Below are 15,281 nucleotides of genomic sequence, written 5' to 3'. Positions count from 1 at the left end.
TTTCCGCAATAGAAATTTCATCAGTAAAATATTTAGGACACGGTGAATCCGCATGGTTCAGTGATCACCAAGGATTCACCTGTGTTCAATAGACGGCAGCGCTTTGGACGCAGTGAACATGAACTGCTACTTCCGGATCGTGTGCACCTGGCCTTATATGTTTTGAAGAGATTTTCCACCAACTCTTCATAGTTACCTGATCTTGAGTTTCCCCAAAAATGTTACCACTAATGTGAATGCTACCCATGAAGGGCCGTATTTGCCACTAGGCACTTGTGGGCACATGCCTAGGGCGGGACGATGAGTGGGGGGCGGCACCTGAGCAAGTTTAAAAAAATAATAATAAATTTAAGTCTGATTCGCCCCGCCCACTCACCTCAGTCTTCCGGCTGCTGGGGGAGGGGGTTTCGGGCGAGTCACTGCTGAGGAGTGAGTGAGGAGAGGAAGTCCAGCAGAAAGCCTGGAGGAATCTCTGCGCAGCGCTCAGAGTCAGGTAGCTGCGACAAAGGCTTTGATACTGTAGTTCTGTACAGTTCAGACAATTAATTTCAATGGGCATCATGTTCTGCTTAATTTAACCTATGGTGGCGCTACAGGGAAACTTACTGGAGGGTTTCCACATGGACCAGAGGATCGTTGAGCGTCTCTCTCTGCTCCTAGTAGTGATGCCGCCCAACACCTCCCTCCCGTCACATTGAGCTGCAGCCCACACCTCCCTCCCGTCACCTTGAGCTGCAGCCCACACCTCCCTCCCGTCACCCTGTGCTGCAGCCCCATGCCTCCCTCCCATCACCTTGAGCTGCAGCCCACGCCTCCCTCCCGTCACCCTGTGCTGCAGCCCCACGACTCTCCCTCCCGTCACCTTGAGCTGCAGCCCACACCTCCCTCCCGTCACCCTGTGCTCCAGCCCATGCCTCCCTCCCGTCATCCTGTGCTGCAGCCCACGCCTCTCTCCCGTCATCCTGTTCTGCAGCCCATGCCTCCGTCCCATCACCCAGTGCTGCAGCCCCACGCCTCCGTCCCGTCACCCTGTGCTGCAGCCCCACGCCTCCGTCCCGTCACCCTGTGCTGCAGCCCCACGCCTCCGTCCCGTCACCCTGTGCTGCAGCCCCACGCCTCCCTCCCGTCACCCTTTGCTGCAGCCCCACGCCTCCCTACCGTCACCCTGTGCTGCAGCCGCACACCTCCCTCCTGTCACCCTGTGCTGCAGCCCCACACCTCCCTCCTGTCACCCTGTGCTGCAGCCCCACACCTCCCTCCTGTCACCCTGTGCTGCAGCCCCACGCCTCCCTCCCGTCACTCTGTGCTGCAGCCCCACGCCTCCCTCCCGTCACCCTTTGCTGCAGCCCCACGCCTCCCTCCTGTAACCCTGTGCTGCAGCCACATAGTTCTTGCTGTTCAAACCATGGACAGCTTGGATCACAGAGCGACTGCATAGTCGAAGCACAGTATGAAAAGCTAGCCAGGGAGAGATGTGACTAGTCCAGTGCTGTGGGGCTCATGCTGTATATAGGGAGGCTGTGTGGGGCTCATGCAGTATATGGGGAGGCTGTGTGGGGCTCATGCAGTATATGGGGAGGCTGTGTGGGGCTCATGCAATATATAGGGAGGCTGTGTGGGGCTCATGCTGCATATAGAGAAGCTGTGTGGGGCTCATGGTGTATATAGGGAGGCTGTGTGGGGCTCATGCAGTATATAGGGAGGCTGTGTGGGGCTCATGCGGTATATAAGGGGCTGTGTGGGGCTCATGCAGTGTATATAGGGAGGCTGTGTGGGGCTCATGCTGTATATAGGGTGGCTGTGTGGGGCTCATGCAGTATATAGGGAGGCTGTGAGGGGCTCATGCTGTATATGGGGAGGCTGTGTGGCTCATGGTGTATATAGGGAGGCTGTGTGGCTCATGGTGTATATAGGGAGGCTGTGTGGGGCTCATGCTGTATATAGGGAGGCTGTGTGGGGCTCATGCGGTATATAAGGGGCTGTGTGGGGCTCATGCGGTATATAAGGGGCTGTGTGGGGCTCATGCAGTATATGGGGAGGCTGTGTGGGGCTCATGCTGAATATAGGGAGGCTGTGTGGGGCTCATGCTGTATATAGAGAGGCTGTGTGGGGTTCATGCAGTATATAGGGAGGCTGTGTGGGGCTCATGCTGTATATAGGGAGGCTGTGTGGGGTTCATGCAGTATATAGGGAGGCTGTGTGGGGTTCATGCTGTATATAGGGAGGCTGTGTGGGACTCATGCTGTATATAGGGAGGCTGTGTGGGGCTCATGCTGTATATAAGGGGCTGTGCGGGGCTCATGCAGTATATAGGGAGGCTGTGTGGGGCTCATGCTGAATATAGGGAGGCTGTGTGGGGCTCATGCTGTATATAGGGAGGCTGTGTGGGGCTCATGCTGTATATAGGGAGGCTGTGTGGGGTTCATGCAGTATATAGGGAGGCTGTGTGGGATTCATGCTGTATATAGGGAGGCTGTGTGGGACTCATGCTGTATATAGGGAGGCTGTGTGGGGCTCATGCTGTATATAGGGAGGCTGTGTGGGGCTCATGCTGTATATAAGGGGCTGTGTGGGGCTCATGCAGTATATGGGGAGGCTGTGTGGGGCTCATGCTGAATATAGGGAGGCTGTGTGGGTCTCATGCTGTATATAGAGAGGCTGTGTGGGGCTCATGCTGTATATAGGGAGGCTGTGTGGGGTTCATGCTGTATATAGGGAGGCTGTGTGGGATTCATGCTGTATATAGGGAGGCTGTGTGGGACTCATGCTGTATATAGGGAGGCTGTGTGGGGCTCATGCTGTATATAAGGGGCTGTGTGGGGCTCATGCAGTATATGGGGAGGCTGTGTGGGGCTCATGCAGTATATGGGGAGGCTGTGTGGGGCTCATGCAGTATATGGGGAGGCTGTGTGGGGCTCATGCCGTATATGGGGAGGCTGTGTGGGGCTCATGCCGTATATGGGGAGGCTGTGTGGGGCTCATGCCGTATATGGGGAGACTGTGTGGGGCTCATGCTGTATATAGGGAGGCTGTGTGGGGCTCATGCAGTATATAGGGAGGCTGTGTGGGGCTCATGCAGTATATAGGGAGGCTGTGTGGGGCTCATGCAGTATATATAGGGAGGCTGTGTGGGGCCCATGCTGTATATAGGGAGGCTGTGTGGGATTCATGCTGTATATAGGGAGGCTGTGTGGGGCTCATGCAGTATATAGGGAGGCTGTGTGGGGCTCATGCAGTATATAGGGAGGCTGTGTGGGGCTCATGCTGTATATATAGGGAGGCTGTGTGGGGCCCATGCTGTATATAGGGAGGCTGTGTGGGATTCATGCTGTATATAGGGAGGCTGTGTGGGACTCATGCTGTATATAGGGAGGCTGTGTGGGGCTCATGCTGTATATAAGGGGCTGTGTGGGGCTCATGCAGTATATGGGGAGGCTGTGTGGGGCTCATGCTGAATATAGGGAGGCTGTGTGGGTCTCATGCTGTATATAGAGAGGCTGTGTGGGGCTCATGCTGTATATAGGGAGGCTGTGTGGGGTTCATGCTGTATATAGGGAGGCTGTGTGGGATTCATGCTGTATATAGGGAGGCTGTGTGGGACTCATGCTGTATATAGGGAGGCTGTGTGGGGCTCATGCTGTATATAAGGGGCTGTGTGGGGCTCATGCAGTATATGGGGAGGCTGTGTGGGGCTCATGCAGTATATGGGGAGGCTGTGTGGGGCTCATGCAGTATATGGGGAGGCTGTGTGGGGCTCATGCCGTATATGGGGAGGCTGTGTGGGGCTCATGCCGTATATGGGGAGACTGTGTGGGGCTCATGCTGTATATAGGGAGGCTGTGTGGGGCTCATGCAGTATATAGGGAGGCTGTGTGGGGCTCATGCAGTATATAGGGAGGCTGTGTGGGGCTCATGCAGTATATATAGGGAGGCTGTGTGGGGCCCATGCTGTATATAGGGAGGCTGTGTGGGATTCATGCTGTATATAGGGAGGCTGTGTGGGGCTCATGCAGTATATAGGGAGGCTGTGTGGGGCTCATGCAGTATATAGGGAGGCTGTGTGGGGCTCATGCTGTATATATAGGGAGGCTGTGTGGGGCCCATGCTGTATATAGGGAGGCTGTGTGGGATTCATGCTGTATATAGGGAGGCTGTGTGGGACTCATGCTGTATATAGGGAGGCTGTGTGGGGCTCATGCTGTATATAAGGGGCTGTGTGGGGCTCATGCAGTATATGGGGAGGCTGTGTGGGGCTCATGCAGTATATGGGGAGGCTGTGTGGGGCTCATGCCGTATATGGGGAGGCTGTGTGGGGCTCATGCCGTATATGGGGAGGCTGTGTGGGGCTCATGCTGTATATAAGGGGCTGTGTGGGGCTCATGCAGTATATGGGGAGGCTGTGTGGGGCTCATGCCGTATATGGGGAGGCTGTGTGGGGCTCATGCTGTATATGGGGAGGCTGTGTGGGGCTCATGCTGTATATAGGGAGGCTGTGTGGGGCTCATGCAGTATATGGGGAGGCTGTGTGGGGCTCATGCCGTATATGGGGAGGCTGTGTGGGGCTCATGCCGTGTATGGGGAGGCTGTGTGGGGCTCATGCTGTATATAGGGGGGCTGTGTGGGGCTCATGCTGTATATAGGGAGGCTGTGTGGGGCTCATGCTGTATATAGGGAGGCTGTGTGGGGCTCATGCAGTATATAGGGAGGCTGTGTGGGGCTCATGCAGTATATAGGGAGGCTGTGTGGGGCTCATGCTGTATATATAGGGAGGCTGTGTGGGGCCCATGCTGTATATAGGGAGGCTGTGTGGGACCCATTCCGCATGTGTAGTAGGCTGTGTGCGGCTCATGCTGTATATAAGGGGTTGTGGGGGGGTTAAAGATATATAGGGGGTGTCAGCATACTTAATTCTGCTCAATAATAAGTGATACAATTAATATTAATAAATTAATATTGAGTAAAATTATTTTCAAGCTATTGATTCGGCCCTCCACAACAGTCATGGTCTCTCATATGGCCCCTTGGGAAAATTAATTGCCCACCCCTGATCTAAAGACATGGAGTGAGAAGCCAACAGATGATAAAAGATTAGTCAGTTCTCTCACTAAATTACACATCCCATAAACTGTGTTGTATTATATATATTTTTTGTAATATGATTTCAACACTCCAATTAATTAATATGAATGATAGAGATATTGATTGGTTTTGTTATATAATATACAGTATATATGTATTTTCAAAGAGTATAGCAGAAAGCTAATTGAAAACTTCTCCAGCCACATGTCAATTGTTCCAAATGGTCAGTCTAAAAAACTGCTAGATCTGCCGCAAATGGCAAAAATCGCTGATGTGAAAGTAGCCACGTTCAGGAAACGCTGCGTTTTTTACGCTGCGTTTTTCCGCAGCGTCAAAAACGCAGCGTCCAGATGTTACAGCATAGTGGATGGGATTTCATGAAATCCAGACTCCACTATGCGTTAAAAAACGCATGCATTTTTGCCGCGAAAACGCATGCGTGGTGTGTTTTTTCGAAACGCAGCATGTTGCTACTATGAGCAAAACACGCAGGTACACCGCAGGTGACCTGCCAGTGACCTCAGGTGCAGTTTTGGTCAGGATTTTACCTGCATAAAATCCTGACCAAAGCCTGAAGCAAAACTGAACGTGGAAACATACCCTAAGGGTATGTGTCCACGTTCAGGATTGCATCAGGATTTGGTCAGGATTTTACGTCAGTATTTGTAAGCCAAAACCAGGAGTGGGTGATAAATGCAGAAGTGGAGCATATGTTTCTATTATACTTTTCCTCTAAGGCCGGGGACACACTTAACGTATAAAAAAACGGTCTGTTTTTCACGGCCGAGAATCGCACAAATGTTTCAAAAACAGTGATCCGTGTGCAGTGCGAGGATGCAATTTCCTCGCATCAAATGATCCGTGTGACATCCGTGTGACATCCGTATGGCATCCGTATGCCGAGATTTTCTCGCAAGCTTGCAAAACCGACATCTAATGGATTTATGTGCTCAAATGTTCAGGAAAACATATATACAGTATATATATATATATATATAATATATATATATATATATATGTCATTGAGACACATATATATATTCTGTATTTATATTTCATTCAGCGCGATATCTGTGAAAAGCCGGTAATTCAATTGCCGGCTTTGCATTTCTCCTTCACAAACCCGACAGGATATGAGACATGGTTTTCATACAGTAAACCATCTCATATTCCCATTTTTTTTGCATATTCCACACTACTAATGTTAGTAGTGTGTATGTGCAAAATTTGGCCGCTGTAGCTGCTCAAATAAAGGGTTAAATGGCGGACAAAATTGGCGTGGGCTCCCGCGCAATTTTCTCCGCCAGAGTGGTAAAGCCAGTGACTGAGGGCAGATATTAATAGCCAGGAGAGGGTCCATGGTTATTGGCCCCCCCTGGCTACAAACATCTGCCCCCAGCCACCCCAGAAAAGGCACATCTGGAAGATGCGCCTATTCTGGCACTTGGCCACTCTCTTCCCACTCCCTGTAGCGGTGGGATATGGGGTAATGAAGGGTTAATGCCACCTTGCTATTGAAAGGTGACATTAAGCCAGATTAATAATGGAGAGGCGTCAATTATGTCACCTATCCATTATTAATCCAATTGTTTGAAAGGGTTAAAAAACACACACACATGATTAAAAAGTATTTTAATGAAATAAACACAGCGTTTGTTGTAATAATTTATTGCTCTCTCAATCCATTTTCAGACCCTCGCTTGGCAAAACAATAAACACACAATATACATACCCTCTCTGATGAACTGTCACGTCCCACGAAGTAATCCATCTGAAGGGGTTAACTAATATTACAGGCAGAGCTGCGATAATCCACTCGCTCGTGCCTGTAATCCCCGGGTGCTGAAAGGAAAGCAGTGATGTGTACTTACATTCAGTCGCGGTGATGCGCCCCTGCTGGATGTTCTCATGAACTGCAGCCTGTGAACTTTTTCCCACGCTCCAGGTCATATGAGGACATCCAGCAGGGGCGCATCACCGCGACTGAATGTAAGTATAGATCACTGCTTTCCTTTCAGCACCCGGGGATTACAGGCACGAGCGAGTGGATTATCGCAGCTCTGCCTGTAATATTAGTTAACCCCTTCAGATGGATTACTTCGTGGGACGTGACAGTTCATCAGAGAGGGTATGTATATTGTGTGTTTATTGTTTTGCCAAGCGAGGGTCTGAAAATGGAATGAGAGAGCAATAAATTATTACAACAACCGCTGTGTTTATTTCATTAAAATACTTTTTAATCATGTGTGTGTGTTTTTTAACCCTTTCAAACAATTGGATTAATAATGGATAGGTGTCATAATTGACGCCTCTCCATTATTAATCTGGCTTAATGTCACCTTACAATAGCAAGGTGGCATTAACCCTTCATTACCCCATATCCCACCGCTACAGGGAGTGGGAAGAGAGTGGCCAAGTGCCAGAATAGGCGCATCTTCCAGATGTGCCTTTTCTGGGGTGGCTGGGGGCAGATGTTTTTAGCCACGGGGGGGCCAATAACCATGGACCCTCTCCTGGCTATTAATATCTGCCCTCAGTCACTGGCTTTACCATTCTGGCGGAGAAAATTGCGCGGGAGCCCACGCCAATTTTTTCCGCCATTTAACCCTTTATTTGAGCAGCTACAGCGGCCAAATTTTGCACATACACACTACTAACATTAGTAGTGTGGAATATGCAAAAAAAAGGGGATATGAGATGGTTTACTGTATGTAAACCATGTCTCATATCCTGTCGGGTTTGTGAAGGAGAAATGCAAAGCCGGCAATTGAATTACCGGCTTTTCTATAGAACACCGCTGCGTATTTCTCGCAATGCACACGCATGGTCCGTGTGTAATCCGATTTTTTCTCGCACCCATAGACTTGCATTGGCGAGTCTCGGCCGAGATACGCTGACAATCGCAGCATGCTGCGAGTTCCCTCGGATCCGAAATACGGTGGAGAAAATATCGGATGATGGGAGCTGCACCATAGATTAACATTGGGCCGAGTGCTATGCGATTTTTTATCGCATAGCACTCGTCCGTATTACGGTCTAGTGTGACCCCGGCCTAATTGTTCCACTCCTGGTTTTGGCTTACAAATACTGACGTAAAATCCTGACCAAATCCTGATGCAATCCTGAACGTGGACACATACCCTTAGGGTATGTTTCCACGTTCAGTTTTGCTTCAGGCTTTGGTCAGGATTTTATGCAGGTAAAATCCTGACCAAAACTGCACCTGAGGTCACTGGCAGGTCACCTGCGGTGTACCTGCGTGTTTTGCTCATAGTAGCAACATGCTGCGTTTCGAAAAAACACACCACGCATGGGTTTTCGCGGCAAAAACGCATGCGTTTTTTAACGCATAGTGGAGTCTGGATTTCATGAAATCCCATCCACTATGCTGTAACATCTGGACGCTGCGTTTTTGACGCTGCGGAAAAACGCAGCATCAAAAACGCAGCGTTTCCTGAACGTGGAAACATACCCTAAGTCACTGCCGACAGTGTCTGCATTAGTCATACTCGCCAATATGGAAGGCAGCACGAAAAGTGCCTAGGGCAGCATAAACTCTAAATACGGCCCTGTACCCATGCAGCCTTTTCCTTACCCGGCAACAGAGAAACTCCTCATCTTGAAGAATCTTACAAGTCTGAGGTCCAATAAAGTCCGTTTCCTTTATCATTGCTTCACTCAACCTTGGAAATTTATCAATGAGATACTTGAATGCTTTCACATTTTTATCCATTGTCTTTACAAAGTTCTTCATTGGGCCCAATGTGATATACAGTGGTGGTATCAAATTCTTATGTGGGCCAACAAGTGCTGGATGCAGGACATTATTACTCCCTGGCTAAAGTGAAAATTGGAGAGTGCAGTCTCTTATCGTAGTGATATTCTCTTGCACGACTATCTCACTCACACAGAAAGGAGCAGTAATTTGTGTCTCCACCCTGGAGACCAAGTAAGAGGGCAACCACCTTTAGGTCACCGCAGAGGCACCTCAACAGCTGCTTCATGTGATCAGAGGTTTCTATTATGGGCATACCCAACTGGAATTCAAAGTAACTGTGGAGACACAAGGGTCAGTGGGTGCTCTCGTCAGCTGGCCTGGCTGTCTTTAGAAAGAACGCATGAAATAGGGCTCATCCCAAAGAACGCCCATACTCCTTCCTTGTGGGCAGAACAGTACTCAGACAACACAGGGTGAGGGCAACTCCGCTCCATACACCTCGTACACACACGGCTCTGCTCCGTACACCTCGTACACACACATGGCTCCGCTCTGCACACCTCGTACACACATATTGCTCTGCTCCGTACACCTCGTACACACACGGCTCCGCTCCATACACCTCGTACACACACGGCTCTGCTCCATACACCTCGTACACACATGGCTCCGCTCTGCACACCTCGTACACACATATTGCTCTGCTCCGTACACCTCGTACACATGTGGCTCTGCTCTGTACACCTCATACACACACGGCTCTGCTCCGTACACCCATGGCTCCGCTCCGTACACCTCGTACACAAGCGGCTCCGCTCCATACACCCCGTACACGCACGGCTCCGCTCCGTACACACACGGCTCCGCTCCGTACACACGGCTCCGCTCCGTACACACGGCTCCGCTCCGTACACACGGCTCCGCTCCGTACACACACGGCTCCGCTCCGTACACCTCGTACACGCACGGCTCCTCTCCGTACACCTCGTACACACACGGCTCCGCTCCGTACACCTCGTACACACACGGCTCCACTCCATACACCCCGTACACGCACGGCTCCGCTCCGTACACACACGGCTCCGCTCCGTACACACGGCTCCGCTCCGTACACACGGCTCTGCTCCGTACACACGGCTCCGCTCCGTACACACACGGCTCCGCTCCGTACACCTCGTACACGCACGGCTCCTCTCCGTACACCTCGTACACACACGGCTCCGCTCCGTACACCTCGTACACACACGGCTCCGCTCCGTACACACACGGCTCCGCTCCGTACACCTCATACACACGGCTCTGCTCCGTACACCTCGTACACACACGGCTCTGCTACATCCACGCTGTAAACCCTCCTGACCCCACACATAAACTTCCCCTCATCCAGCACCATGACAACCAGCACAGCAGAGTCCTGCATACACTGAGGCCACTGATCATGTGACCCCTGACTCCTCCCCTCCTGTGACCTCATCACAGGTCCTGTGCGCACAGAGCAGCCATATATGTGGTGTGCGGCTCTGCAGGTGCAGGTAGGTGCTTGGGCCCCTGGTTGTTTATCATTATAATTAACCCTTTCGGGTATGGGCTAATTTGCCGTTTAATCCCATAGTGATGAGACCAAATCTTTCAATTTTGACCAGTGGCACGTTATGATAACTGGAACATTTCCCCATATCTTGGTGATTCTGTGATTTTTTTTTTTTTTTCCTGGCACATTGTACTTCATGTTATTGGTAAATTTGGGTCGATCTGTTTTGCATTTATTAATGAAAATATTAGGTATATGAAAGAATGAGCAATCTCCAAACTTTGATTATCCCATTAATCCAAATCATCACACTACACAAACCGTTAATAGTCACACTTCCTTCCTGTCGGCTTTACATCAACTGTCTGTAAAATGTTCCTTATTTTGTTAGCATTTTAAAGGTTTCACATTTTGCAGTAATTTTTTTACAAGGAAATTTATTGGTGGTCCTTTATATTGTAAAACCCTTAGGGCTTGTGCACACGCTGCGGATTCCATTGCAGAATTTTCCGCAGCGGATTTAGTGCAAAACCGCTGCGGTTTTTACTGCGGATTTGTCATGGTTTCTATTGCGGTTTCCTCTGCGGGTTTTCACCTGCAGTTTTCTATTGGAGCAGGTGCAAACCCGCAGCGGAATCCGCACAAAGGATTGACATGCTGCGGAATATAAACCGCTGCGTTTCCGCTCGTTTTTTTCCGCAGCATGTGCACTTCGAATTTCGTTTCCCATAGGTTTACATTGTACTGTAAACTCATGGGAAACCGCTGCGGACCCGCAGCTGCGGTTCCGCAGCAAAATCCACAGCGTGTGCACATACCCTAAGGCCGGCCTCACACTGGGCGTAAGACAATACGCCACGTATTATACGTCCGTACTACGGCCGTAATACGGAGAAATGTTCCCAAAATATTGATCCGTAGTCAGGGTGTGTCAGCGTATTTTGCGCATGGCATCCTCCGTATGTAATCCGTATGGCATCCGTACTGCGATATTTTCGCGCAGGCTTGCAAAACCAACATCTAATGGATTTATGTGCTCAAATGTTAGGGAAAACATATATACAGTATATATATATATATATATATATATATATATATATATATATATGTCATTGAGACACATATATATATATTCTGTATTTAGATTTCATTCAGCGCGATATGTGTTAAAAGCCGGTAATTCAATTACCGGCTTCTCATTTCTCCTGCACAAACCCGACAGGATATGAGACATGGTTTTCATACAGTAAACCATCTCATATCCCCTTTTTTTTGCATATTCCACACTACTAATGTTAGTAGTGTGTATGTGCAAAATTTCAGCGCTGTAGCTGCTGAAATAAAGGGTTAAATTGCGGAAAAAATTGGCGTGGGCTCCCGCGCAATTTTCTCCGCCAGAATGGTAAAGCCAGTGACTGAGGGCAGATATTAATAGCCAGGAGAGGGTCCATGGTTATTGGCCCCCCGTGGCTAAAAACATCTGCCCCCAGCCACCCCAGAAAAGGCACATCTGGAAGATGCGCCTATTCTGGCACTTGGCCACTCTCTTCCCACTCCCTGTAGCGGTGGGATATGGGGTAATGAAGGGTTAATGCCACCTTGCTATTGTAAGGTGACATTAAGCCAGATTAATAATGGAGAGGCGTCAATTATGACACCTATCCATTATTAATCCAATTGTTTGAAAGGGTTAAAAAAACACACACACATGATTTAAAAGTATTTTAATGAAATAAACACAGCGGTTGTTGTAATAATTTATTGTTCTCTCAATCCATCAGGAACACCCTCGCTTGGCAAAATAATAAACGCACAAGATACATACCTTCTGGTGAACCGTCTCGTCCCACGAAGTAATCCATCTGAAGGGGTTAACTAATATTACAGGCAGGAGCCCTGCTAAATGCAGCTGTGCTCCGTGCCTGTAATCCCCGGCGAATGAATGAAATGTAGGTCATTGACCTACATTTCCTTCAGTCGCGGTGAGGCGCCCTCTGCTGGATGTTCTCATGAACTGCAGCCTGGGAACTTTTTCCCACGCTCCAGGTCATATGAGGACATCCAGCAGGGGGCGCATCACCGCGACTGAAGGAAATGTAGGTCAATGACCTACATTTCATTCATTCGCCGGGGATTACAGGCACGGAGCACAGCTGCATTTAGCAGGGCTCCTGCCTGTAATATTAGTTAACCCCTTCAGATGGATTACTTCGTGGGACGAGACCGTTCACCAGAAGGTATGTATCTTGTGCGTTTATTATTTTTCCAAGCGAGGGTGTTCCTGATGGATTGAGAGAACAATAAATTATTACAACAACCGCTGTGTTTATTTCATTAAAATACTTTTAAATCATGTGTGTGTGTGTTTTTTTAACCCTTTCAAACAATTGGATTAATAATGGATAGGTGTCATAATTGACGCCTCTCCATTATTAATCTGGCTTAATGTCACCTTCCAATAGCAAGGTGGCATTAACCCTTCATTACCCCATATCCCACCGCTACAGGGAGTGGGAAGAGAGTGGCCAAGTGCCAGAATAGGCGCATCTTCCAGATGTGCCTTTTCTGGGGTGGCTGGGGGCAGATGTTTTTAGCCACGGGGGGGCCAATAACCATGGACCCTCTCCTGGCTATTAATATCTGCCCTCAGTCACTGGCTTTACCGCTCTGGCGGAGAAAATTGCGCGGGAGCCCACGCCAATTTTTTCCGCCATTTAACCCTTTATTTCAGCAGCTACAGCGCTGAAATTTTGCACATACACACTACTAACATTAGTAGTGTGGAATATGCAAAAAAAAAAAAAAGGGGATATGAGATGGTTTACTGTATGTAAACCATGTCTCATATCCTGTCGGGTTTGTGCAGGAGAAATGAAAAGCCGGCAATTGAATTACCGACTTTTCACTAACACCGCTGCGTATTTCTCGCAAGTCACACTGCTGGTCAGTGTGGAATCCGTATTTTTCTCGCCCCCATAGACTTTCATTGGCGATTTTTTTGCGCAATACGGTGACAAACGCAGCATGCTGCAATTTTGTACGGCCGTAGAAAGCCGTATAATACTGAACCGTAATATACGGCTAATAGGAGCAGCCCCATTGAGAATAATTGTGCAGTTTATTTTGCGAGTTTTACGGACGTAGTTTATGCGCTCATACGTCCGTAAAACTCGCTAGTGTGAGGCCGGCCTAAGGCTGCCGTACACTATCAGTATTTTACATCAGTATTTGTAAGCCCAAACCAGGAGGGTTCACACTGCGTTAACAGCAGCCCGTTTAACACATGCGTCCCCGCAAGGCATATCACAGGGCGCTATGGGAGAGAGCAATCATCCTGGATGTGAAGAGTTAACACATCCGGCATGATCGCGTCCCAGAAAGGGGGCGGGGCTTAGTGCCGAGCGGCGATACCGCCGGCCATCCTGACAGTGGAAACATACCCTTAGGGTATGTGCACGCGATGCGGAAAACGCTGCAGATCCGCAGCGTTTCCGCAGCAGTTTCCCATGAGTTTACATTACAATGTAAACCTATGGGAAACGAAAAACGCTGTGCACATGCTGCGGAAAAAAACGCGCGGAAACGCAGCGGTTTACATTCCGCAGCATGTCACTTCTTTCTGCGGATTCTGCAGCGGTTTTACAGCTGCTCCAATAGAAAACCGCAGTTGTAAAACCGCAGTGAAATCCGCAGAAAAACTGCGGTAAATCCGCAATAAATCTGCAGCAAAAACGCAGCATTTTTGCCCTGCAGATTTATCAAATCCGCTGCGGAAAAATCCGCAGTGGACCATTATACGTGTGCACATAGCCTTAAACTGAGACCCTTAGGCTAGGTTCACATTGCGTTAGGGCAATCCGTTTAGCGCTAGCGGATTGCGCTAATGCAATGTTTATTTAGGGGCCGTGTTAGGGGTCGCGTTAACGTCCCCACTCTCGCAGATCCCCGATCTGCGAGAGCGGGGAACGGACCTCGGGCGCGCCGCGGACGCTGCAAGCAGCGTCCGAGGCGCGTCACAGAAGAACGGCACATCACTAGCGCGAGCCGAAAAAGGCACGCGCTAGTGATGCGCTGCAGGAGAAATTGACATTGCTGTCAATGGGCACGCTAACGGCCCCGTTGCACGGCGTTAATTGCGACATTTTCGCCGTGCAACGCTGTCCGTTAGCGTGCACACATTAACGCAATGTGAACCCAGCTTTATAAAAACAGCACCCCTTGACATATTCAAAACTGCTGTCAGGTCGTTTATTAACCCTTCAGGTGGTTTTCAGGAATCAACGCAAAGTGGAATGACAGGAATGAAAATGTCTATTTTTAACACTAAAATGTTGCTAATATCTGAACAGGCCCCTATAGCCAGCGAACCCAAAAGCCATGGCAACCATCAGGACCACACAATCACTATGTCAGGGTTCTGATGGGGTTCAACAGAGAGCTCCCACACTCTGCTGTCACTATTGGCATCAGCATCTAAGGGGTTAAATGGCCATGGTTGGTGCCAACACCGATCGTGGCTGATGCAGCAGGATACAAATAGAGAAAAAGACCAGCGCATCCAATCTAGTGTGAACAGGTGCCAACCAAAAAACATATACCTTGAAAAACCATAAAGGTTGCACCATAATTTACCTAGAATGATTACTCTAGAACATTGAAACTGCATTACTGCCATAGAAAATGGGGAAAAAAGGGAAAAAGTGCTATATAGTGTATATATGAAATATTAATCTGCAAAATTGCTATGAAAAATACAGTTTAAAAAAAAGCTACTTAGCGCATAGATCGGATGTGCTGGTCTTTTTCAGTGTCTGTATCAAACCCTTTTTGGACATGTGTACTCCCACTCCCATCAGCCACAGGTGATTTTAAAGGGAACCTGTCAGCAGGACTGTGCACAGTAACCTACAGACAGTGTCAGGTCGGCCCTGTTATATTGATTACAATGATACC

The 15,281-nt window shown here is 49.1% G+C and overlaps 1 protein-coding gene across 4 annotated transcripts in view; it reads left to right on the top strand.

Moving 5' to 3' along the window:
* The first annotated feature begins 355 nt into the window (after window positions 1-355).
* The window catches only part of LOC143766282 (uncharacterized), a 57,922-nt gene continuing 42,996 nt past the window's right edge, over window positions 356-15,281 (top strand). For 2 of the 4 annotated variants that reach the window (XM_077253836.1, XM_077253832.1), the window contains exon 1: window positions 10,204-10,329. The gene's annotated coding sequence lies outside the window, so the exon portion shown is untranslated. Of the gene's footprint in view, window positions 494-10,203; window positions 10,330-10,357; window positions 10,379-15,281 lie in introns of those variants that run through there. The other 2 variants (XM_077253833.1, XM_077253835.1) reach the window with 2 other exon arrangements.

The sequence above is a fragment of the Ranitomeya variabilis genome, chromosome 4 (assembly GCF_051348905.1).
Source record: "Ranitomeya variabilis isolate aRanVar5 chromosome 4, aRanVar5.hap1, whole genome shotgun sequence".
NCBI classification, from domain to species: Eukaryota; Metazoa; Chordata; class Amphibia; order Anura; family Dendrobatidae; genus Ranitomeya; species Ranitomeya variabilis.
The sequence above is the reverse complement of the archived record's forward strand: the minus strand, read 5'-3'. Positions and strand labels throughout refer to the sequence as shown.